Consider the following 27244-nt stretch of genomic DNA (forward strand, 5'->3'; position numbering starts at 1 on the left):
TAACAATTAGTGAAATTGCCTTAGTTAAATTATGATTAATTAGAAAAACTACATATTAACGGTGTGAAGAAAAAAAAAAAACATTTCTGCTTTGGAAGAATATTGTTCCTTCAAAAATGACAAAACCAACTACAAGTACCAGTGGTTATGATTATGCTCCATTATCCACGGCACATGGAGACATTCATATGAGAATAAGTAGCATGCTGAGCACAGGCCTGACTTATCACAGACTGCCAACATCTGAAAGTTGTCTCTGCAGTCAGACTTCAGCAGACTACAAGCACACAGGTGCTGCTTAGGTGTCAAAGTGTCGAATTTCCAGGAAAATTCACCTTACCTTAGTGATGAGGCTTTTATCTTGACAATGTGATGAACACAGATCTGGGACTTGTGTCTCGTCGTCTTTTTTATCTCTTAATCTGGATCTAAAATTCTCCAGCCTTTCAACAAAAAAGGAAAAAAAAAACCCCACCAGCAACCACTATTCATCGATCCATCCAAATGGAGCCATTGTTCACTGAGAGAACTCCACAAGTGGCTGCAGCTCCTGTGGCCTCTACTTTATGAAGAAGATGTGCCTGTTAATGGACCTGGTCTTGATTGGAGAATCCATAAAACAGGTAGAGCCACGGTAATCGATGTCCAAATCAGTATTTGAATGCTCCCTTTTCTCTTTATTTTTAAAGAGCAGGAAATGTGGCTCCTTCTGTCCATGGATGATAATGAAGAAGCATCCAAAGGAGAGGCGAAAAGACTGTCACAGTAAGGAAGAAACTGGATAACTTTTTACAAGACAGGTCAAAACCTGAAACCAGTTCTCTCTAGTGGTGGAGAAGAAATGTGGACCCCGGGCCCAGCTGTGGCCCAATTTTAAGTTTTCAAGCCAGTCTGGGAGGGTTTCAAACTTGCAGACTTTGTTGACTCAAAGTTCAATTTTCCTTGATGTTAGTGCTTCAACAACTAGCTTTGGCTATTGATGTTTGATGTTTTCTGAAGCACAGTAAAGATGAATCTCAAAAGTAAGAAAATTGACCTTAAATTGACTTTAGGTTTCACAAAGGACCCAGACAGGACCAGAACAGCAGTGTATTGGGCTACACTCTCGTGTTTATTTGACCTCTTCCATCGACTGTGATGCCCGTTCTACTACATCACTGGCCTTGATTTGAGCCTAAAGGGTGCTGAAAAGTTTTCATATCAATGCATCTGTGGTTCGCAGAAACATACAAAGCTAATAATGTTCCTGTTTTTTCTCACTAAATCTTCAAAGCCTCAAAAATCCAAAAATGGTATTCAGGACAGGCCTAAAAACATGTTTGATTGGGCAGGGCCCACTCAGCCTCTGCCAACACAAACTACCGTCATGTTGAGAGTGCACTTCAAAAAGCAAACTCACTGCAAGCAGTCTGACTCAACTGACTGATAGAATTAAACATCCCTTTATCACACAACAATGAAATAACATTTAGTGCAGGACAAACAGTTTTTAGCTGGTTTCGGGAAATTTGCATTGCCAGACTGAGTAAAGTCAGCCTTTTGATTAATTGATGAGAACATATTTGTGCAACATCATAAATAAATGATCTAACCACAAATTACAGACATGGAGGTTCTCAAACAAATGCACTACTTTTAATTTCATTAATAAAAAATGTACGATATGGAAGATGTTGGTATTTTATGTATTCACACCCACCAACGTGTGACCTGCAGTCATCAAGTCAAGACTGAAAAGATTTACATTTAGCCGTTTTATACCACAACGGTCCCCTAGTTTAAGTTTTACATTTAAATACAGGCAGGTTTTTACCTTCCTACAGCAGTGATTCATTGCTGCAATCCTTTGTTGCTTGGTAAGAGGTGGTTTTGTCACTCCAAAAGTACACAGACTCTATAGGTTTTTCTCTCACTCCGTTTTCCTCTTTTCATACAGTACACACACATTGAAAAAAGAAAGGTCAAGGTCAAGATGTGTCTTACTCATACTGCAGCGAGCTCTCCGAACTCCAAGAAATGCTCAGAAAACACCATTTGCATGGGTAAATTGTTAAAAAGGAAAGGTCATACAACTTGCTACTGTTATATAATACAATAAATTATTCACTGCCATTTTTCTTAAGGCTGCCAGAATTTTGTGAAGTGGAGAATTGGACTTAATGAAGAATCTACTCGCGAAAGAAAAACTACTGACAGGGTTGAAACAGGGACAACCCAGTCAAGCCAAGAATCACCAGGTTGTACCCATTCATTGTGTTGCATTGTTTTCATTTTTTTCCTGCAGAGCAACACAATGAATAAAATGTTGTGTCCCAGGAGAGGTGACCTGCTTATGTAGTGTGCTTCCCCTTTAACCTAGCTGTAAGCAATTCTCACCTGTCAGATCACTGCCTGGATGCGTGCTTATGTGTGTGTCAGTGTGTGTGTCAGTGTGTGTGTGGTAAATTCACATTTGTGTGTAATGGCATTGTGTGTGTGTGTGTGTGTGCGTGCATATGGGTTTTTTTTTTCCCGTACAAGAGGAAAAAGCATTTTTCTCAACCCTTGTCAACAGCCCAAAGCCATTCAAATGAAGCTTAAAGTTTTTATCTTCCTATGCTTCACTGTCTCACACACGCACTCACACACACACACACACACACACCACTTCCACAGCAGAGAGTTTGAGAGCACAATTATGTCTATAGTGACTGCAGTAATGAGTAAGGCAAGTGCTCCTTCAGAAATGTTAGTCTCTACTCTGAGTTGTACGGCATATGTGTGACAATGTACTCCATTTTGCTTGAGCATGGACATGCGTGTGTGTGTGTGTGTGTGATGTGTGCTCATACATCCAGTCCAACGATATTTACTCAGTCTAGCTCTCAAACATTCAATCAGGGGCAGAAAATTGAATGTTCTTTATCTTTCACAGCGTAGCTCAGGTGTAGTTTATATTGGGAAATGCAACTAACCCTCCATCTCCTCTCTGTTCATCATTCTTTACCCTTCTGTTCTTCTGGTTTAGCGCAGTGTAATCATAACTGTAATTGATATTTACAATAGAGGGGCTCTGTGTTGAAGGTGATGTGAGCACAGGCATTATTTAGGAATTGTTATGGAATTATAAAAGGGTGTTTAGTATAGAGGTATGCAGGACAACGCCACGGATCATTGGCATTATGTAACCAGTTTTGAATAAATAAATAAAAATGAAACACTTTCAGATGTAGTAGAAACTTGCAGAAATAGGTACAGCGGAGCTGATGATGATATTTTTGCTCTGAAGCATTAAAGTTTTCCAATATTGAGCATTAGCGGCTGGGACACAATGTGCTCTTTTGTCAAATAGCCAATGGCATTTTGTTGGTAGATTGTGTCAAAAAAACAACCAATTTTATCATTTTTTAATGAATCTGTCATAGCCTTTTTATTCAGACTCAGAATGTGGAAAACAGTTTTTCAGAGAAGAAAGGAACATTTTAAAAGTATTGTTAAGTAGTTAAGGTCATGGAGAGAATGTGGTTATGGCTCAAAAGACATTTGGAGTTGAACTGGGAAGGGATGTGATCTGTGATTTGTCCCTCGCTTGACACTCTGACACGCTCATTCACCACAGCAACCTTCACACCCCCACTTTCCACTTGGCTGAATAAGGGCACACCAGGCCTACTTCCTGCTTTGGCAGGGAGCTTGGTCAGTCATAAATTGTGTGCTGCAGAATCTAATTGGCACGATTTTTGTGCTGTTTAAAAAAACCTGCATGGAACATTCACACTTTTGAAGTGTAAATGGTCACATACAGTGGATATTTGTATTTATTTATTTATTCATTTTTATTTCTTATTATTATTATTTATTGATGGTGGGCGGTTGCTTTACTGACAGCATTAGGAAAGCAGGTCCCTGTATTGACAATGCATTCATTATTGTTGACGACTAATGAGGAGGAACAAATAGCATCAGTTGGAATTGTGCTTCTAAATCCTATGGAAACAAACTGAGTAAATATCTGATAATTGCACTTGTGAGCAAACCTTTGCTGCCAAGATTTGCTTGAAGAAATAAGCCGTAACCATAATAATCACCTGATATGTATATAAGCTTTAAATTACTTACTTTAATAGAAAGGTCATTGCATATTTTTTAAAATAATCTTTAAAAAAAGAGAGAAACTCACAAACCAGATTTAAAATTACAAGGGTAGGAAGGAGGGGGGGTTTGGCTAGTTCCTGTTTTGAAAGCTAATTAGCTAAATGTATTCACACCATTCCCTTGAATGTGTCATGCATTTGGAAATAGGTTTTTTTTAAATAATTTTGATCATTATTTTTGTTCAAAGGCTGGAACTAAATGTGTGTTCTTTTCAGCTCGAGTCTTTAGTGTCTATGCCGCTTTAAAACACCAGAGGACAATGAGCTGAAGGTCATACAGTTGTCAAAACACACTATGTATTTAGACACCAGCAAACACTGCAGCGTTCTTGTGGTCATTTGTCAAGAGTAATTGTGGAGAGTAACATCAAACAGCAAAACATTCTCAAGTTTATGCAAATTAACCACATGAGAATTAGGCAAGTGTTTATATTTTGAATCCAGGCGAAACGCATAAAGAAATTAACATGAGCGTGAACATGCATGCACACGGACATATGCACGTGTGTACATAAACACAAGAAAACTGTCGTGTGCGTGTGTGTGCACATTGTTTGAAACACATGGAGAATTTGAAGGAATGGAACACACTTTCATTGTCAGTCTGCCACTGTAAGCTGGATCATCATGTCATTTGGTGATTAGGCCTTTGTGGACTGACTGTTTCAGAAGCAGAGGCCTCTACCCATGCATCCAGGGAACAGAACCCCCCACCCCTTCGCCTCGTCTCGCCTCGCCTTGTCTTGCCAGTTGAAGTCTCTCCCGCCTCTTTCTTTTCAGGCTTGGCCAAGAGAGTGTTTAGAAAACAGTGTGTAGAAGTGTTCTGTTATCCCTGCATACCGCCTTGCGGGTTTGAAGATGCGTAATTTTCTCACAACAAGGGTTCCCATGATAGCTCTCTGCTTTGAGTAGCTATTAATGCCCTTTCTTGCTCAGTGGTTTGTCAAATGCATTAATCTGCAATGGATGGAAAGACGCAGAGGAGGAACAAAACAGGAAGCAAGGAGAGGAGTGGAGAGGAGATAAACAAGATGTCCAAGTCTATATACTTGTATGTTTTTATGACTGATAATCCCTGACCAATAGAGAGATTTGAACACCTGGCCACCACCACCGCAATCATTTATGTCTTTTTCTTTCTGTCTAAACACTGACCTCTAGTCAACAAAGACACAATTGCTTGAAAATTACTTTCCCTGGTTCTATGCTAGACAATTTACCCCTCATCATTATCTAAATTCGCTTGAAAAAGAACCACACTCTTTTCAACTTTGATTGGTACACTGATTGCTTTTCTTTTTTTTTTTCTTCCTCTCAGCCTTTTGTGTTGCAGTTGCGGCTGCATATCTGAATAAAGTATGAGAGCCTTTCAACACTTAGAAGAAAGTTTAAATTAAAATAAAAAAAGGCTTTTTTTCCTGGCTGCGCCTTGTTGGAAACTCTGTAAACTGCTGCATGCATACTATGCATATTATTGCATATTTATTCAAAGCAACATAGCTAATGCAGTGACAAGCTCAATGAAGTGACACTGCAGATTTGATGAAACATTGAGTGCCTCTGGCTGTCTTCCCAAAAAATGCTCCAGAAAATGCATGCTAAAAAGCTTACACATTTGGCAGGACAGTGCAGGCAAATAAGGACAACTTCCACATTTACCGCCTTGTAAAAACAAGGTCTAAACAAATTGTTACAAACTATCTTCTATAAAATACTATTTTAAAACAAAATTACTAAATAATTATGAATATTACAAATAACATAGCTACCAAACATCTGCATCCACAGCATGCCTGCTTGTTTTTTCGCTCCTGGATCACTACCATGTGCTTTGACTATTGATTGTGATGTCAATTTATGTGGAAACAAGCTAATGGTTATCTAATGAGCAAATCCAGGAAATTTGACTAAGATTAGCAATGTTGCAAGATCAAAGGAAATTCTACACGTTACCGAGTTTTTTTTAAAAGTGAGAACAGGAGGGGCTGCCCATGGGATGTGTCGAGTTGAAGGAGATAAAGACGCAACCAGCGAACTCAACATCTCTGTGGGTAATTACAAGGGACTTCAGGGGCTCTTTGTCTGTGGGAAATGAGTTGTGTGCCATGTACCAACACAGTAAAACACTCTCTGCATTCATTAGATTCCACAGCTAAACGGAGAATAATAAAGCAATATTAATGTAGTTGAGCCATGGCCATGCTTGCCACTGATTTTATACAATTACTCAAGGAAAACCAGACATGCACAAACAAGGCTGTAATGACCTGTTACATTGGGGCACATGCTATCAGGGGAAACTGTATCTAAGGGGTGTTTGTTTGCGATTTTTTTTTTTGTAATCTGAGTAATAACAAGAGCAGGGAATAAATTCTACAGCCGCTCATGTTTTTATTCCATGAAGCTGTTCACTATACATCGAGGTCATGCAGATATGTTTGCGTACAAACACATTAAATTAGATATGCAGTAGGTTCAAGGAATACATGTGCAAGTAAGACTTGGTCTGTTCTTGTGGCAGCACTGAAGGTGATTTTAACTCATACTAATGCTGTTGTGTACAAGGCAATCAGTCCCTAGTTGGCTCCGATACAGTGTCACCTTCTGGCTCAGGGGCTGAAAGGAGCCTTACGACTAACTCTCCTGCATAGCAATGACTCAAAGAGGATACCAGGCTTGCTGATTCCTCTTATATAATTTTTACATCTACTCTGAAGGCTTACTGATCCTTTAGTGTAGTCGATGAAAACTATTCCCCCCACACTGCGGCTTTTTCTCAGCCTGTGGTAGTGGTATTATTCATAGTCTACACATTTTGTTTTTTTTGACTGCGATTGAGATCTTTCCTTCAGACAAAAAAAAGACAGAGGATTAATTTAAATCCACTAAGTTCTGTGTCTGCACAGTGCACATTGAACATTTTGAAGTTTAAAAAGTTTAGCACTTCCTATTACTTTACCTTACATTACTCAATTGTATTTCAAAGAGAAAGTTAATGTAAAGTTTATCAGCACTAGACAGAATTTGCAAGGTGATCCACACCAAGCTTGTGTATTACATTAATGCGGCATGAGCCTTTATAATTAGGGTTGTAGTGACATCAGAATGTGAAAGAGAGAAACAGCAGTGATGACAAAAGGGGGGAAGAAAGAACCAGCATACCAAAGCAGAAGAAAGGGGCTGTTGTAGCAGCTACTGTGCTGACAGCTTTCAAGCTTAAGCCAGTGGAGTAAGAAGAGGGACCATTCCCTTTTTTTTCCCGCCTCACCCTTCCTTCCTTCCCTCTCTGATCTGACCCTCACTGTCACCCCCACCACTCCCCTCATCTTTCCTCACCCCCACCCCCACCTTTACCTGAGCTTCGCATTTCCCAAGGGGCATTAAACTCACTGGCCCTGTTTGATTTAGGCAGGTCGGGTGTCAGTGTTCGCTACAAGCCCATGGTGAACCATGAATAATGGATCTGCCACGGGTCTGAGTCCCCCTGGGACTCCCAGCTGCCCCCTCTCCTCACTCCTGCTGTGACTGGAATAGTCAATGTCCCATTAACAACCAATGATTCATAAAGGTTCTCACTGCCAGCGCACAAGGAACAGGAAATGTGAAAGAGAGATTGCTAATGTGAGTCAGATAATGGAGCCTGATAAATTCATTTTCTTTATATGTTTGCATTCATCAAAAGGAGAGCATGACTACAAATATCCACATTAAGGCTATTAGACATAAGGCTTCGTTGATGCAGGCAAGGCGAAACTTATTTTCTATTTCATGGTAAACATCTGAGAACTGGGCTTCAAAGAATATCCAGCAGAACAGTTGGTGTGCTAATTTACAAAGTATATATTTAATCTTTTTCATGTAGATGTCTTAAAAAAAGGTGGTTGTATGAAGGATTTCAAGACTTCCAGCTCCACTGTTATCCAGGTCATGAAACTCAAAGTCCCGCCTCAAGCTTCAAAAGTCCCTGTAGCTTGTTTACATAATCTTTTGTTGATCCTGTTCCTCAAAGTTCTCCAGTTTTCGGAACAAGTTTGCTAGTTCTCTGCTTTTACGGTACATTGTTTGAGGTTATGATTCACATTGAAGGACAGTTTTATCTGCAATAATTCCTCTGTCGGAAAGAAGGCACTTAATTTGCTTCCTGTCTTTTTGTTCATAACAGCCGAAAAAAGTGAAGTACAAACAAGCATCTTCTTAAGTTTTTTTTCCCCCTGAGTGCACTGTTGCTTATTATGAGATATAGAAGATCTATGTGATTTCCAGTGTAAGTGCATGATGTGGAGTACATCTCACATCTTGTTCACAAGCCGATTTCCCATTTGTGTTACAGTAGAGGGTGATGTACCAACCAAGAATAAACTTTGGTGTTGATTGTGTCTGTTCCAAGAAGTCTTATAAACCATAAAACCACATTGGTCATTTATTCTGAATACAACCAATAGGAGTGTTTCCGAAATTGGCGATCCTGGAACTGGTAGCAGATCATAAAGTCTTCACACCTAAGCACCACCATTTCAAACATGTTAAAGTAGTGAAATGGTCACAGTTTAATTAGAAACAAATCCAGAGAAGCCTGAGCACAAGGTAAGGTAAATGTTAACTTTTATAGGGCAACTAAACCAATTCTGCATCACTGTAACGCTAAAACACATGCAGATGAACGGCACTCTGCCTGCCTGTGCCCAGAGCTCCGCTTACTTGAAGTACGACACGGGGGACTTTTGCCGGCTTACTGCCCGGGCTACAGTGACAAAGAGCGGACTGAAAACCCTCAAAGCCCACCTGGAATGTGAATCAATCTGATTATTACACATACACACACATATTACACACAAACATCTGCCAAACCCCGTCAAAAAATACCCCAGAAAGCAAAATATGAGGTGGTGTAAGTAGCACTTAAGCCGAAAATACAACAATCAACTACAGAATGTATATTCAGTTTAAAGTGATTGTGGAGAGTAGGGTTGGCAGATATAGCCAGTCTAATCATCTTGCATAATTGGTTTAGTTTTGACAGATGCTATTATTGTATGCACTTTAAGTAATACAATTTTATTTGCTTCTTTTTTAATGTATTTACTATTGTTCTTCAATAAAGTAAAAGTATTTATTATCTGATTACTTGATGGAATAATTGGTGGAATACTTGAGTAATATAATAGCTGATAGCTGCAGCCCTATTGTTGAGCAAAATCCAAAGCAACAATGCAAGGCTGCATAGTAGATCCCAGCACTCATATTCTGTATATGCATCACTTACACTGTCAAACATAATCTGTTTAATTTACGGAAAAATACCGGCAGCTGTGGTTGCCAGAATTTCACCGTAAAAAATACAGTGAGTGGATTGTCTATTCTAAATTTAAATGTAAATATCAGCAAAAATAATTTAGACTGAATAATAATTATTATTTTTAGGGTAATTGTGTCATTTATTCACACATCATGGTGTTTCTGTGTGTTTCTTCCAGTTTATGACAGAAAAAGTAAAAGGTTTGTGCTATTCTTTGATTTACGGTAATTAATGGTGTCTAATACGGTGATGTACAATTTTTAATTTTACGCCCCATTTCTGATGTATTTGACAGTGTTTTACTGTTATTTCTACAAACATTTTTTACAGTGTATAAGAGACTGACATCATACAGCACTTTGACTTTGACTCAACAGATTATCCTGAGAATCAACATGATCAATCTCATCATGGATGTTTACTACGGTAGTTTGAAACAGACTTCCACTAATCCGCTGCAGCTATGGAAGCCTGCAGGTGACATCCACTAAGGGCTCCACTTTGTCATCTGCTACCTCCAACCCTTACATGTTGAAACATGACCAGTGCGCACCAGGGGACAGTTCCTCCATCACACTGCTGCTGATGACTTCCTTCTCCCCATAGCTGCAAAACCGAAAGGACAGAAATCTATATTTCTAATTTCCAGATAGGGGAGATGAATTTAGCCATCTGTTGTGGCAAGCAGTTGGAGGCCCATATCTGTTACATGTTTGCCTCTTTAGTATGCCTCTAGCGTGTGTGTTAGAAGGCAAAAGGCTGGCAAAAAACGTGCTCATAGAGATGCATGGTCCTGACACTCACATATTCACAAAGGAGCAGGTCACAGAGCCTACCTGAACTATCATCAGTGCATTATTTACTTTGGGCTGCTCTCTTGCTAGCAATGGTGAATGTATTCAAAGGACTGACAGGTGCATGCACAGTTGTTATTGAGACTGACAAACCAGTCGCTATGGACACCGAAACCTTTCAGGCATCACGGAGACCCAGGTGCACACAAGCATACACACACACACAAAGGGACTCATTGTTTTTGCATGAAACATTCTCTCACACACACACACACACACACACACACACACACACACATACACAGAGAGTTTAGAATCCATTACTGAGACTTTATATTAAGCCTGCAATGCCACATAATCCCCCATAAGTATGCAGGTAGGAGGGCAAGGACTCATATAGCTGGAACCTGTCTGTCAAATCACATCCCTACTAGTAACAGTGCAATGGGAGAGTATGGGGGATAATAGGCAAAAATGATGCAGCTTCACTCTAGAGGTTTGAGCTTGGGAACCAATTCAGAGAAATATGCTCTTTGAAGTCTATGTAAATCAGAGTAGGTGGCCAATACATTTTTTGAATATAGTCAAATCAAGAGATGTGTATCATTTCTGACTGCAATGAGTGTTGAAACAAAGCATGTTTTGTTTGTTATTACCTTTAAGGCCACAAGGCCGCTGGACAACATTTCATTAAAAAGGTATTTCCCAACCATAATTACCATTTTAAAATTAGTATAGGGGGATCAAACAATAACACATGAACATAATGGTCATGCACAGTGTAGAGAGAACTTGAAGTCCAACCGTTTTCTTTATTACAAATTACAAATTAATGTATGCTGTCTGCTTTAATTACTCTACTTACAGATGGGAGACAGTCGAGTGTCCAATTACGATCAGATGAACAAGGAGCTTAAGACCCTAGGAGGAGATTCAGTGGGAAATTGTTAGCTCTGGCTTTCTTCACAAATGAAAACAGATTAGCTGGTTGCAACACTCATTCACCATAATTTGCAAATAAATGCTTGATAGATATTATAGTAGATTGGCTGAATTGTTAAAAAAGGTCTGATGTAAAACCAGCAGACTGGATGGGAGGAGAAACTTTACACACATACTGTAGATGAAAAAGTAGTCTGGAGAGCTAATAGACTGACGGGCTATCATTTCCTTTCTTATCCTACTTTTCCAATCCCATAATTGGCTGGATAAGCAAACTGACTGGCTGAGAAAATGACTGGGTAGGTGTAAAATTAGCTGCTGTAAGATTGCAGCCCATGCTAAACTATAACCTGTCATGAGGAATGAAGGCGAGACAGTTTATGTTTAAGTGCCAAATGTTCTTATCAATACAAGCTAAAAGAGCTCCGAGCATAATTGCCCTGTTTATCAGTTCTATTACAGGCCTTCCAGAGGCATCAAGCAAGGGCAATAAATACACAGGTACTGTAGAGTTACAGTGCAATAACCCATCTCACTTGATAGATCTCTAATAAACAGTGCATCCCTCACAAAAAAGAATTATGCTATCTATTTCAGTGTCTTCTCGAGTGCAACATCTCCCATACCAAAGCAATCACCAGGAGAGTCTGACACATGCTGCTGACAAAATCCTACCTCAGTTGTTTGAGGTGAGTTTTAATATTTAACATTTATGTATTATAAATTACAAGTCTTTACCTAAACTTGCAAATGATAACATTACATGAATAATTGAAGGGACAGTGATTCTGATAGCAAAAGTGCAATGCCAAATTAAATGTTGGGTTATTTATGTTCTTTGCTGAAAACTCATAAAATATTAGTAATTCTCTGGCCCACTGTATGTGATGTAATTTTGAAGTGGAAAGTTAGCACTGGTTATTTCAAATGAAATGATGAAATAATTAATCATTGATAATTATAATTAAGTTTTAAAGAGAGCAATGGTTACAGATTCAGTATTTTAATCAGCCTGGATTTGACATTTTGTCTGAGATATAAACAAAAAGATAGCACAAACCATTTTTAACAATTATATGGCACATAAATATAGTAAAACTATCTTTATGGAATTATGAACATACCAATAATTTTACTAGGGTTGCACCATATGCCAGAATAACGTGAATAATGTAATTTTATTGTCAAAACAACATTAAGATGAACAATTTCTCATATTGTCTTGGGATCTTTATTACAACTCAGACCGTCTACCAGTAGCCATAAATAAAGGTACACTTCTCAAAATCCAACGCACAACAAATATGTGGCTTAGAGTTTAGTTTATACTTTTTACCTTTTTTGTTTCTCTGCCTCGATAAAGATATATTTAAACCATTCTGCCATCATGTTCGCTCACTAGTAGCAGAAGTTAGCATAGCTTATAGACAACAGCTGAGAGAACCACAACTTTCTTTATGAACAAAAAAAAACTTTGATGAAATTTTTAAATATATCAAGGGCTAAGTTAATTTACACCAAATAAACAATGTTGCTCTTGGCAGACTGGATGTACTGGCTGTTACAACAAACATTCTCAAAATGACCTATAGATGTGAACTCGCAGCTGTTAGCAGCTAACGTGATGGTAGCTAGTTTCATCAACCATATGAACATGGAAGGCACTTATTTTTACACTACTACATTAGGTTTGGGAAAAACTTACTCAGCAGCAATCTGCTCCTTTATTCCAGTTGGCAGTGGTTGCTTTCTTTGATTTATCTTTGACTCAGCAGCACTAACAGCTGGTTGATGGCTGCGGCCAACTGCTGTCTAGCTATTGGCCGACTGCTGACAAGATTCGGCTGGCTTGCTGACACGAGAGCTCAGGAGTGAAGCTGTGTGAAAATGTGGGACTTGAAATTTCAAGTCGCAAGCTTGAGACTGTCTGTACTCTGTGTCTTTGTAATTAAATAATATAGTATTTCTCCGAGGAGAATGTGGTTGATGAGTTAGCTAGCGTAATATTAGCTGCTTATTATAGCTAGTGTTAGAGCTTAGTTTTGAACAAATCTGAACCAAGTTTCATTTCTTATTCAGCAATACATTACAATAGGCTGTTGTTTTTTTACATATCATACATTTGTGTTGTAGTTTGCACATTTTTGACACAAATAGTAGATTTTCTTATAAAAATATTTGCCACTCAAAGCCATGGTTGTTTTCATTGCTGGCTGTGTGTACTTAAAATAATTGAGCTTTTGAGACCAGATATGACTTTAAGATAAAACATTGTTGTATACTGGGATGTTTGCCAATAACTTGTACATAAATACTAATGTACCTCCACAGTTATTATGGTGAAATATAAGTAGGCAGATCTAAAAATAAATTAATATCCAAGGTAAAATATAAAATGACTGTATTTTGGACCTCTCTTTCATTTATAGAAAAGAAAAACTGAATCAGTGGTATGACACTATTGATGATATAGAACTGAATCGTGTCAAGGTCTCTCTTTTCTGCTGCGATAAAGAACAACATTGCATAGAAGGAAGCTATTTTGACACAGAGTGCCATTGTAGCGGTGAATTAGGAGGTACAGGGAAAATATCTCGGAAACCAAAGGGCTTAGTGATTGAAAAGAGAGGAGATGATAAAGTGAAGAGGACCAAGGCAGCGATTAATATCATTTGCCGGTAAATCCAGGTTTCGCTGGTTTTCCAATCATAGATGAAGCTTGGAGCCAAAGCGGTGCTGCGAACTGGGACGGCTTCACAATCCCCTAGCTCAGAAGTATTGTTATGTCTCTTGGGTATTATCTTACAAAGCCCATTATGCTGCAGAAACAAAGAGGGAGACACAGGCCCAGAACTGTAGCAACTCTAGTGTGCATGCAAACATACACACACACACACACTGACACATGCACGTGGTAGTGGTTTAATCTTTGCAAAGATATGTATCATCAGTACAAATCCCAGCGTGTCCCCGGATTACTGATATGTGTGCATGCAGCTGTGCACCATTAAAAACAGATGTGACATCTTCATATCATAAATTCTCTGAGACAGATAATGTGAGTACAGCAAATTCAGCAATGTGTAAACAATGCATAAAAACGCCCAAACACTTGCACCACATAACCCACTGAATCTTGTAATTTCTTGTGGATGTTCCATGAATTAAGCCGGTACACTCATAATCACTGGCGGCGTCGGAGGCATATGCATTTGCTCATTCAGATGTGAGCATGTTCTCAAACAATTTTTTAAATGAGCACTCATGTTGCAATATAAACACATAGACTGTGAGCAAAAGTGCAAACACACTGCTGTTCTGCAATTAAGATTTAAACGATACGGTCGCAAACACCAACGATTGTGTCACTCTAATTCCCAGCCGACCGCCATTGAAAGAGCCCTTTAAAGAGTATGACTCAAACTTATTTAATTTATTCTCTCTAGAGCTTTTCGGAAACTGAAGATTTCAAGTCGCCTTTTATAAATACAGTTGAAGTACCATGGACTGTATATCAACTACCAAGGCTTTGTGATTCCCAGTAAGGGAGTGCCTTCCTGCACAAAATGACACAACCACTGCAACTGTTCAAAGATACTTCAAATCAGACTGCTATGAATCTCCATCTAAAAGCCTGACTTATCTATGTTTTAGAGTCTCGTCAACAGTACTCTGTGAAAAGAGCCTCAGCTCACTGGAGAGGGAACTTTCCAAACCATCTTGGCAGATCTGCTTTGTAACCTTCCTAACTTTGTTGGCTGAGCCGCTAAGAGATTTAAGGTTTTGTAGGATTGCAAATCTGGGAAGGAACATACTCTTGAGAGTGTCATGCAACACATGATCCAATCTGATACTGATATTGTTGTCTGTCTTTTCCTCTTCTCTACTGTTCTTTCATAGTTTCTAAGAATCAAGGTACTGATGCACAATTTGGGTGACTATGACCTTGAGGCTTACAATGTCCTTGTTTTCAATACTCAGCATCAACCCTAATGTGTTTATTATGACGACAAAAACACAAATTCTTTATCATGTCAATCATGACTTAAACGTGATATTTCCAGTATGCATGCTTTTCAGCAGGTCATAATTATACTTTCTTTCATTATTATTATTTGCATATTTGTCAAAAGGAAACTGTTTTAAGACAAGGTAAGGTAAGACAAAGTACAAGAAAGTAAAAAAGCAATTGCTCCTGTGTATGACTCCCCAGAGCAGCCAGTGTTGGTGTTTGAACTTCTCCAGTGTTATATCTACATTAAAATGGGAAATGTTCTTTCAATTGAAAATTGGGTTCTTAGCATACTTTTTTTAATACTGCAGAAAGTCCCAAAGCAAGGACTAATGGGGAGATTAGGAATATATTAAACAGTCTAAAAAAAACCCACACAAAAAATAACACTTCTTTTTTACCATCTTACCCAAGTTACCCCCTTCTCCTTCTCTTCCATTGCCTTTTTACCTTTTTTTTTAATGAACAATCCAGTCAGTTTAATTTTTAAATCAGTTTACTGGATTACTTTCAGTGCATTCACCTATTTCATGTCTTCTGATACTTTATCTAATATTGGCTTCCTTACGCATTTCTGCCTGGTGAAAACATTCCAGATCAACTCTGTTATTTATTTATGTATTTATGAATTTATGAATAGTCAAATAAGTAACTTCAATGTCAGTTGCACAAGATGGCTTTCATATACTTTCTTCACAGCTGAGCCGCACATCAAACTGTTACATAGAGTAGAATGTATGAGGACATGAATGCTAATGAGGGTAGATTAATATCAGTTTACTGTGTACTGTATATGTATCAATTTAATTATACAAATTCAGTATTATATTAATTATATATTATTTAGAATTTTAGAAGTGCCTTAAATCTGCATTATTTCTTAGGGCCAGCAGGGGGCGACTGCACTGGTTGCAAAAAGAAGTCTGGATAGAAGTCTATGAGAATATAACCCTACTTGTCAGATCTTTATGAGTTTTTAGGTCTTCTTTAATACAACATGATGTTCATTTTGTAAATTGTGATCCCATTTAGAAATAAATAGATGATAAAGCAGGGTATGCTTTGTGGCATGGCTTTCACGTGATTTTCCATAGACACTGTGTGTTTTTGTCTTAGAACTTTGACCCTTTTGCAGTGTGTTTTCAGATCATGAAAGATAATTGTAACATTTGGGTCTCCTAAAAATGTCTTGTTGAGCATTACGTTTGACTATAAGACACTCTGAGGATTCGGCTGTTTATTTTGAATTACGGCTTTACTTTGATAACCCAGCTAGCTAAGGTTAATGTTAGCTGTAACTCAGCATCCTCCTTTCCAGTGCCACCCTCTCTTCCAAATATGGTCACTTCTGGCCTTAAAAAAGTAAGTTGGCAATAGCTAAAATGCTAAATTTGAAACTTTGAACTTTGAAACGATAGTCCACAAACCAGTGAGTGACATTATGGTGACTAGTCCATCGATTTAATCCAAAATATAACACTAATGATGTTGTCATCAGTAGAAAAGACAACAAATTGTCAATTTAAATGGGCTGCAACAGGTTGGTTACTATGATTTAAATTTACACAAACCTTACTTTAGACCACTTACTCATTAGCTTTCAGTATTTTTCCCCAAATGCCTACTAAGTAGAAATAAATAAATAAATTAGCATGTAGCATGTAAGAACATGCTAACTAAGAAACTGGAAATTGTAACAGCTCTAGAGCCCTGATGTGCATGAAAAGCCGACATTGCCTTGACATTTCTTGGTTCCATTTTGTTTGTGAGAGCTTATTTACTCCCTCCGAGAACATTGCTGCAAGTTGTTCACAAAGCTAGTCAGACCTTTACATTTTTTAGTTGGGAAGGTCAGAAGGAGGAGCAAAACCTGCAGTGGTTAAATAGAAGAACAAATTATGGGCCATGCTCTTTCTCCAGAGCTTAAATTGGACAGTGGAATAAACCTTAATATGTCATCACTATGACTCAACATAGCACCTCAGTGGTCATTAGGCAGACAAATGATGGTCTGGGAGCAGAGCTGAGGCAGTTGGAAATGTTACAGAAGGTTGCAAGAGACCAAAGGAACCAAGAGAAAGTAGCAAAAACCATCCATCCATTTTTTCTTAACTGGTTACAACTGAAGCCTAACCCAGCATGTACTGGGCTACCAGATAAAGACAGAAAAACACATGCATACCTACAGGGAACTTTGCATTTTGCTTCATCTAACCTGGATATCTTTAGAGTGTGGGAAGAAAAGGTAGCACTAACCCACGCACACATGGAGAGAACATGTAAACCCAACACAGAAAGAACTGTCAAACTTGTCTTGATGTAAGGCCACAATTCTAACCACTGAGCTTCTGCACACCACAGATATAGACAGAAGGAAAAGAGGGAGAGCTGAAAAAAGAATTAGGAACCGAGAGGAGACAAAGAGACACTGTGTGCACAAGAAAAGAACAGAGGGTGAGACAAAATATCAGAGACAGACAGATAGTAGACAGTGCACAAAAGACGCCATTTTATAATCTGTGCAGCATTTTTATTGGAGGGGTAACTATGTTCACAGTTTCCAAATGTAAGAGCTGAACATTTCATCTGAAAGCTCTTGACTGAATTAAGGCAAAACGGTGAGCATAACATATCCAATTACAGTCACCTGAATGCAAAAACTGCCACAATGTACCACATTAGACATCAATTTCTGTTAATTTCATTTCATTTCTGTGACATTTCGGCCAGCTCTTGCAGCATTGATTTTCTCATATAGTCACCCCAGAGACAGAGCGTTCACAGCACAATTAAAGCGTAGAGATACCATTGAATAAGTCACATTTGAGTTTTATACAAGTTTCTCTTTGTCAGCTTCCAAGGGAGCCATGAGGATTATGTCAAAGTTTCACGACTTCTTAACAATATAGCTTTTTTCACACCCTCTTGGGCACATGTCTTGGGGATATTATTGAATTCTGTTCCATTATGAGGTATCGTGGAGATTATGCTTTTCCTATTGTAAGAAAAAGTGAGTTATAACCCTGCATTATCAGCTAATGTCTGGGAGGTTGAGCTGAATGCTTTGTTGTCCAGCAAAGAGAGCTCAATTGATGGATTCCTGACCATAATCTGTGATGTAAGGTGATAACTCAAGCAGACTGACCCCAGTGCACGGTGGGCCATCACACAGTTAAACCTGTAGGGCTGCTGCAGAGTAAAGAGGTCTATAAATGATCTTGGGCTGGGCAATATGTCCAATAGAGAACATAGGATATTTTAAGATTATATCATCTAATAGATGCTTCATTTTCACTTTCATGCATGATATAACACCAGACTGATGACACTGATAGTCCCTGCAACATGTTGTTGTTGTAGGTTTTTTTGTTGTTGGTTTGTGTCAGAACAATTTTAAACTTGCATGCAAAAAGAGGGAAATCACAAACAAGTTAAATTTAAGAGAACATTTTTCATTAAAACCAGCCAATTCCCCCCATGATCACTCAGTGGCTACAGAAAGTAAAACATGTCTACATGATGGAATATATGACTGCCCAATTACAGCTAAAAGTACCTGTTTTTATGAGAAGGTGGGCCCCAGTTACAGACTATATTGCTTAAGACTCTTATACACTATTATTATCTAAATTAGCCCTTTTTTTAAATTAATTTATTTTAATTTATTTATTATTATTATTTTTTGGAATACAGAACCAGATAAAATATGTGTAATACCCTTTACAGTGCCATTTGTGTGACAGATGAGACCCAATCTCAAGATGTTTTGATTTGTTTTCCTTTGTGATGTTAATTGTCTGTAAATGTGCATAAAGGCAATAAAGTAAAAAAAAAAAAAAAAAACAGCCAATTGCAAACTAGATAAAAGCATCTGCTGAATGAAATTGTAGCATTACCGTTGGTTAAATGAAAATAAACAATGTCCTGATCCAGGCACACACGTCTGCAGTCCAGTTCTAGTAGTTACGGTCATTATAGAGGTGGCTGCACATGCACTGTCTCTCCAGTGATCTCCGATATGCTGCAGAGATCGTCAAGAAAGCTGGCCTTCAAATCTAGCTCCACTGACTGCAAGTCTGAGCAGATGGTGTCAAGACCGCAAACAAATATGGGGGGAAAACACGGGCTAAGGGCTTGGCTAAAGCTCAGTCATCATCAACTATCACTACCAGCCTTCTCTTGCAAATGTACTGTGTCTGGCACACATGTACGAACTGCGGCTGTGGATCGGCACTTATTATTGAATAATGAACCGCAACATCACGATTTTCACAGAATATCAACAGAGGCATTCCCAATAGCACCACAAAGCTTAAGGGATGCTATATCCTCTGGGCGGATAGAGCAGCAGATGACTCTGTAAGACCAGAGGTAAGGGACTGTGCAGTTATCCGAACACAACTACTGTACATCACTCGCAGCTTCATGTAAACTCGCTTTGGCTCTCTAAGGTCTTTTCCTGTTCCCTGGTCCCCTAATAGTAATTTACTGCAACACATGTAGAGCAAGCTGCATTACATGAAGTATTTTTGATATATTGCCTAACTAAAATGATCAGGTTTTATTTATTTTGTCTAAATTGGGCATATTAATGACCGTGGGGATTGCTGTTGCGTAGGTTTGCCTACTGAAGGCAGTAAATAGTATTCATTTGAAGCAAAGGTAGTTAAAGTTTAAATTTGTTGGCCAATGCATAATAAAGTTCCTACATTTTTACCCAAGTTGGAAATATCTTCACAAGGGAAAACACTTTTACTAGACTGTATTACTCTAAATGTGCATGATGTGTATGTACATGCTTGCTTATCTGAGTGTCTGGCTGTTTTGAGTGTGTGTAAGCATGCTTTGCCCAGCAAAAGCTAATACCATTAGTAAGACTGCACAACTATTCCCAAGAGTGTGCTCTCAATACATAATTTAGTAAACACATAACAACTTAAACTTTTTTATCCTTTTTGGTTTTATGTATGTGTGCTACGGGGTGGCAGTATAAAGAAAGAGCATTAAAGAGTATTTTATAAAACGACAGTGTGCACTCATACCTAAACTATTCAATCATCCGCCCTTTACCTACACAGAAAAAATCCACTGCACACAATCAAACTTGTAATTTTTGCATCACATCACACTTTGCAAGGTGCTCATTTTCTCATGCCCGACAGATTTGCTTCAATGGCTCTGTATCACTTTCACCACAATTATTTAAGGATGTCTTTTTCTTATGCCTCTGCAAGGTGCCAACAGCATCACATTGGAAAACAACTTAGTTCCACTCCCAAGGAGTTCCTAAAAGGGCCGTAATAAGAGTTATTACTTTGCCCGGAGGATGTGAGATCCATGCAAACTACAGGCACATTGCTTAAAGCTGCCACTTAGCACACACCTGCTGTTCTCTGTCAGTTCAGATATAATGGAACTGTTATAGATTAGAACAGTGCAAGAGTTAGAATAATATTATAACTCCATAAGTTCTGCATTATGCAAATGCTAAGTATAATGTTATCAATACTACTCATCTCGAATTTGCAAATCTGAAAATCAGGCACAGGAAAGGAGCTACAATTACATTCTATAAAGCAATTGACATGTTTGCTAGATTATGGCATTTCTATAAATCAGCTCCTGCCGTAGCAACTCCTGTATGGGACAGTATACAGTTTCACTTTAAATCAACATTATGTCCACTACAATTTACTCATTAATTTCTGATTCTCACGATTCTCAAGATTATGTATTCTGTAAACCAGATAAACAGAATATTACTGTGCTATTGCAATCAGTTCAATGTTATACACCAAACATCATTATACCAGAACTATTCATCATCCACAAGATTAAAGTCCTGCCAGAGTGAAATGAGAGTGAAAAAGAGCAAGAGGGAGAGAGAGAAAGCGATGGGGGAAGACAAAGACAAACAAAAGTATCCAACATGTATTAGCCACTCGCAGGAGCCAACTGTCTGTTGCTAGGCTGCATTACCAGACACTGAATGAAAGGCTTTGGAGTGTAATTTTGACAAATATACAAATCCTGTATTGATGTTGCTCATTCATCCATTGTCTTATCCGTTTATTCCTACTCAGGGTCACAAGGTGCTGGAGCCTGTCCCAGCATAGATCGTACAGAAGGCTGAAAAATACCTTTGACAAGTTGCCAGTTCACAGATGGACTGACACAGATAGACACTCGCTTGTACTGACATTCACATCCAGGGACTTTCTGTAGTCTGTAATCAACCTAACATGCATGCATTTGAACTGTGGCAGGTAACTGGAGCAGCTGGAGGAAACCCAGAAGTGTGGATTCCTCTTGTGACTGAGCCACAATGCTGCACTTTCGTGCATATGAGATGAATTTCTACTGCTATTTCTCATGGGAAACATTCTGATACACGCAATGCTTTAGAACTACAGAAAATTCTCAATTGTACTAAATATTTTTGCATTTTTCAGTCTCAAAGGATAAAGATCTGGCATTCATGTCTGCTGTAGCGTCTGAAAGCAACTCAGCTTTAAACTAACAACCGAATTAACTCATTAAATAGGCTTATTTTAATAATGAAGTGTTTCATGGTCTAGTTTTGGAGCCAACCAGACTACAGGGAGAGAGGCATTTTCTATTATGGCTGTACCTGAGTCACTCTGTAGGTCTTTGAAACTGACAGCCCATCATAAATCTCATTTCAGGGACATTCATTGTCAATGAGCATCTCCAGTCTGCAAAAATGTCACCTTATACTGCCAGTAGATAATCGGATATGAGACAAGAGCTAAAAAAACATGAGCTTTCCCTGTCAAACAGAATGAAACTCATATTTACTGGCAATACAGTCACTTGCCAAGCAGGGGATACAATTAACTACTATTGAGTGTAGACTGTTTACTTATTAAAATGACCCCAAAGCTTCTTCTCACACTGGGTTGCATGCATAAATCTGAGAAGAGCAAACAAAACAATATGATAATAACTTATTCTTCTTCACATCACCTCTAATCCTTTGTTAATCTTGTGCATACAAAAAAAATCCTCTCATGTCTGTGCGGAAATGTGCGCGCACGCGTGTTCGTGGTGAAAACGTGCGTTTGTGTGACTCAATACACATCAAATTTTTCAGCCTCAAATATGTGGATGACTTTCCCTACCTTGGCAGCCTTCATCCCTTCAAAGCCGACACTGATGCAGAAATACACCAGCACATAAGCTCTGCCAGTGGGGTTATGCCAGACTCTGAGGAAGAGTCTTTGTGAACCGTGACATCCAGGTGAAGAACTGCCTGTTTACAAAGCAGTTGTTCTTCCTACTCTGGTTCAAGAGGCACAAACCTAGACCGGCAGACCAGATACAGGAGGCAGATTGACTACCTGGAACCCATCACCAGAGATGGAATCCTGCCTGCAGGAAATCGTGCACGTCAGGTAGAAAGATACGGGAACAAAGAACAAGCATACTCGCAGAACAGAACATGAGATATTCTTCAACCATCGACTATGTATTGTACATGAAGTGTGCAATATGTTCACTATTGCAATCAGAATGGCTAATTGTTGTGTTCAAAAGCAGATCCTGTTATTCTCTGCTATATACATGGGTGCAGGTTTCTGAATCACAGGGAAAGTTAAGAGTCTGTTATGATATAAAAATAAATATCCCAATTTTTAAAAAATGCATGAGTCTGCTGAAAAAACTCCCTTCTTCAATTCACTGCCCAAAAGCCCTTCATTTAATTGACTGTACATTTGAGACTATTTATTCAGATTTTTGTTTGAACTCTCCATTCAGTAGTGCTCCTTTGGCTTGAAATGGCTGAAGAGATCCCATATCAACAGCTTTTACTGCATCATAAGGACAGATGGACTCAGCAGCTGTCTGAATCTTGTTAGTGTCCATTTTCTGCTCTTGTTGCTTACTTCTTGTTGTGTTCATTCTGTTTGGGACTGACAGAATAATGGCACTTTTGACCTTTAAAAATATGAAGCTTTCCAGTTCAAGGTCCTCACTCTCTTTGATTTGATGGCAAAACATGATGATGCTGATTTGAACCGGTAGGCCCTAGGAAAGAGTTCTACCTCACTTGCTCCTACACAGTCTCGCAGCAATGTAACCTCTAACACTGCTGCAACAATGCCAGCAAAAATCTGTATTAGCAGCCCGTTTCATCACGGGCAAAGGCATCAAAAAAACTAGCAGAGTTTCCTCAGCAAAGCCACAGTCCTCTAAAAATTGTTGGATCAAAGTGTTGCCTGTAACCCTCTCCTTGAAATTAGGTGCAAACAGGGCTGGAAAATCAACCATGGAGCCTGTCCACAGCCCTCAGCTCTCTATCTCCTCCTACCAAGCGATTCCATCACAGAGCTCAAGAGTTAATATGGTTGATGCAGTCCCTGCCCACAGGGGGTAATGAAGTGACTAAAGGCTGACCGTCCCTGACCGGCGACAAGACAGCAGGTGTGAGCGGTCAGTTGTGTGAAAATGTGTATGTGGAGGTGTGTGAGAGAGAGAGTGTGTACACTAAGCTTTCTGAGAATGAACCAGGCACCTAACCACAGGTCCAGATCAATTAGTTGGCCCTAATCGTTCCCTTCTCTGTTAGCCATAAATATCCCCTGGTTTACCCCTGTATCTGTCATCTTTACTGCCACAGCACTATCATCTATCAGCCTCCCTCTCTTTCTCTTTGTCTTTACCACTCTCTCTCCTTTTTTTGCTTTCTCTTTGCTGTCTATCCAAGCCATCTCTCCTTTACACACTACGTTTATGCTCCAGCTTGGTAAACGGTAATCAATGTCTCACAACGGTGGACTGTTTCATCTAAACGATTTTTCAGGAGGGCTGTGTACTGTGTGTGTGTGTGTGTGTGTGTGTGTGACAGAGGGAGAGAGACGGAATGAGCAAGTGAGAGATAGAACTTTTACTGTATACACACACACATCAGTATTAACAAGGTTTTTGCATGTATCTATGATTTGTGTGTGTGTGTGTGTGTGTGTGTGTGTGTGTTGAAAAATGTGTGAAAATGCCTGGCTGGAATTGGCACTGACTCCAGAAGCTCACAGTAATGCATTCACTTTTGGTACATAAATCACAATCAGCCCATTCTGCCATCTGGGTTACTGCTACATGGCCCTTGTAATGTACACCCTGGTTAGACCACCGGCTGAATAAATGAGTCTAGGATGCAAAGCAGATACGTGTCTGTAATGGACAGTAAGGTGGCAAATGTAGTCCTTTTTTATTTAATGCAGGGAATATATTATTATATATTATATTCTCTATCACGTCCCAGTTAAGAGATTTGCATTTTGTGTGTGTGTCTATGTATATTTAAAAAAAAACTGATCCAAAAAAAAAAAAAATTAACGACTCGTGTAATTTAAAAAAGTGCCCACTGTGACTTACGTTAAGATGGGTTCACTAATGAAAGAAGATATTAGAGTAAAAGCCCAAAACCAACATGCTCAGAGGTATTTGCACAGTGGTAAAAACATTTCTTCCCACGTGCAGCAATCTAGAAAGCACCCTGATAATATTTAAAATGATGACAGAATACTTCAGATGTGAAGAAGGCCTCTAAGATATGTCTACATCATAAAAAACAATTTACTGTATCAACCTTAACACTATAGATAACTTTAAAGCATGAATTCAGCCTTAAATCTGCTTGACATTTTGCTGATCTCTACACCAACCCATTCCATTCTATATTGTAAGCTGCAATAATCAATTTCCCCAAACACAGGGTCAATAAAAGGTCACGGTCCTCACCAGGAGGTCCTCACCCTTTGACAGATTCGTGTACAGATCAGCATCTAATTGGAAAATGAAAGTAATTGATTGGCAATTGGGACTAGACTTTCCCAAACACCAATTAGCTCAGGATAAATGGTAAACTAAGGCATGCCGACGGCCTCACAAACACACAGTTCCTCACATACACACTGATACAGGCACACTGCATGTGCCAATACACACGGTCAAGAACACAGACACCCTGAAGGAGTAAACTTCAGCATTTCTAACCTCAGCCAAGGTCACTTAGTAATATCCAAGCTTAAAGTGTACAGTAACCCCACGGTCACAAATCATATTCTGTGATATGAAGCGTGCACACACACAAGTCCTACTGTTGGGAATAGGTTGTATTTCATCCAGATACCACAGAGATGAAGTGCCTGCCTCCCTACAAAACAAATATTAAGTTGGGATGGAATTTGATCAATCTTGTAGCTGTGACATATGTTGGGCAGTACAGTGTCTTTGAATTTTCAAAAGGCTAAATCACAGCCTTTTCCTTTTTCAAAGAACGTTTTTCTCTAATGAATTACCATTTATTTGCCCCATCAGTGACTGCCTTATGAGTTATATTGAAGTCAATTTAAATGTGACATCTACAAGTAATTTGGTTTGTTAGTTTATATTAATCAATTTAAAAGAAATAACATTGAAATATAATGATTTAGATGACAAGAAGCAGCATTTAAAGAGGGAGTAACAGGAGAAAAAAGCATGTTGCACAAAATTTGGCTCTTGTCCAGCAAAATGTGTTGAACAAATAGGAAATAAACTATTGATGTTTATTTAATCTGTGAATATCCATTAGACGTACAGGGAAAATTAAAAAATGATTTTAAAAAATCATATCAATGACTTAACTGAAAGTGATTGATGGTAATATGAATCATGCACAGCAGAGATGAACATAATCATGAAGGAAAAAAGGACCGAGCGTTATTATTTGCAACCCTTATTCTGTGAAACGAGACTAACGTTTTAATCTACAACAACTGGATCTGTACAGGATTATCACAAAGCCGGATAAACACGAATTCATATTGTTTCCTGATAAAATAATCTGTTTTGATGGTAGTATGCTTTTAAGTCTGAATTCAGTCATTCAACAGCGAGGCTTTAGTGCACAGTGGCACACATCCAACTTCCCCAAATGCATCCTGTTGGCGCATCAAGTGGCTGCAGTCCTCGGAAACGCATCCCACTGTGCAGGAGGTGCGTGCAGTCATTTTACACCCCTGTAATTTCATTTATGAAAGTCTGCAGTGTTGTTGCTACAAATCGACTGGCCTGCATATTTTATATTCTTCATTACAGGTGCAAATTTCTTAAAACAGGAGTCTTTTAAATCTCCACAGCCATGCCACGCGAGATGCATGCGCACACTACTCCTGCTGCCCAATCTTACTGTGGATATTTCACATAAATGTTGCCATACAATAAAGGTATGCGACGTAATTATGAATGTGCAGACATATCACACAGCTTGTGTAACCCGTCGGACACCATTTCCTACTCCACTGTAACCTGAGAATCGTGATAATTAGCCTGTTAAATGATTTCATCTGATCGGAATCACGACTGGTCTCCGGCGCAGCGCTCATTACCGTCTGCACTAACCCGCCGTTAATTGTGTTAGAAGTGGCAACAAGTTAGGCGGTGATGTTCAGCCTTGAAGTACAGATTAACAACGTTTAATGAAATGCAAAAATGACTATTCTGCCTCTTCATATGCATGCACGAACGCACACAAGCACACACACACATATCTATGTGTTTGCATATATGCAATTTTCCTCTAATGCAGTGCACACAAAACTCCTCCAGTGCAATGTCAAAAGGCGTTATGCAAGTCCAGGAGAGTTGTATCTTAAAAGATCAAGCCACGGCACAGCGAACTTTACTATTAGATTAAAACAACCACCAAAGTCCTACCTTTGTTATCTTGCGGCGGAAACAAACACCTCTGCCTTGACAAGTGTCAGTGGACTGCGGTGATGGCTATTCAACTTGCCACTTCCTTTCCGGAATGAAAGGTATACGATCCTCTGTGTGATAAAAATCAGAGGCATAAACGCTCTGTGCGCCCTGTCTGCCACCGCGCTGCGCGTCTGGAGTCTCCGTTCCGATAAGCGCAGGGGAGAGGGACGGCCAAGCCGCTCTCGGCACGGCACGGTGTGGAAAGCCCCTGGTGGTGATGGAGGGAACCTACAAATGAAGAGGTGCAGGAGAGAGAGAGGGAGAGTAGTATGGCGATCCTCGGAGCCAACATAAAAAGTAA

General features: G+C 39.1%; 1 protein-coding gene across 1 annotated transcript in view; it reads right to left on the reverse strand.

Moving 5' to 3' along the window:
• LOC131968561 (cadherin-22-like) overlaps positions 1–27039 on the reverse strand; it is a 164309-nt gene extending 137270 nt beyond the window's left edge. The window contains exon 1 of the mRNA XM_059329493.1: positions 26899–27039. The gene's annotated coding sequence lies outside the window, so the exon portion shown is untranslated. The remainder of the gene's footprint in view (positions 1–26898) is intronic.
• Between the last annotated feature and the right edge of the window lie 205 nt (positions 27040–27244).

The sequence above is a fragment of the Centropristis striata genome, chromosome 3 (genome assembly GCF_030273125.1).
Source record: "Centropristis striata isolate RG_2023a ecotype Rhode Island chromosome 3, C.striata_1.0, whole genome shotgun sequence".
NCBI lineage: Eukaryota > Metazoa > Chordata > Actinopteri > Perciformes > Serranidae > Centropristis > Centropristis striata.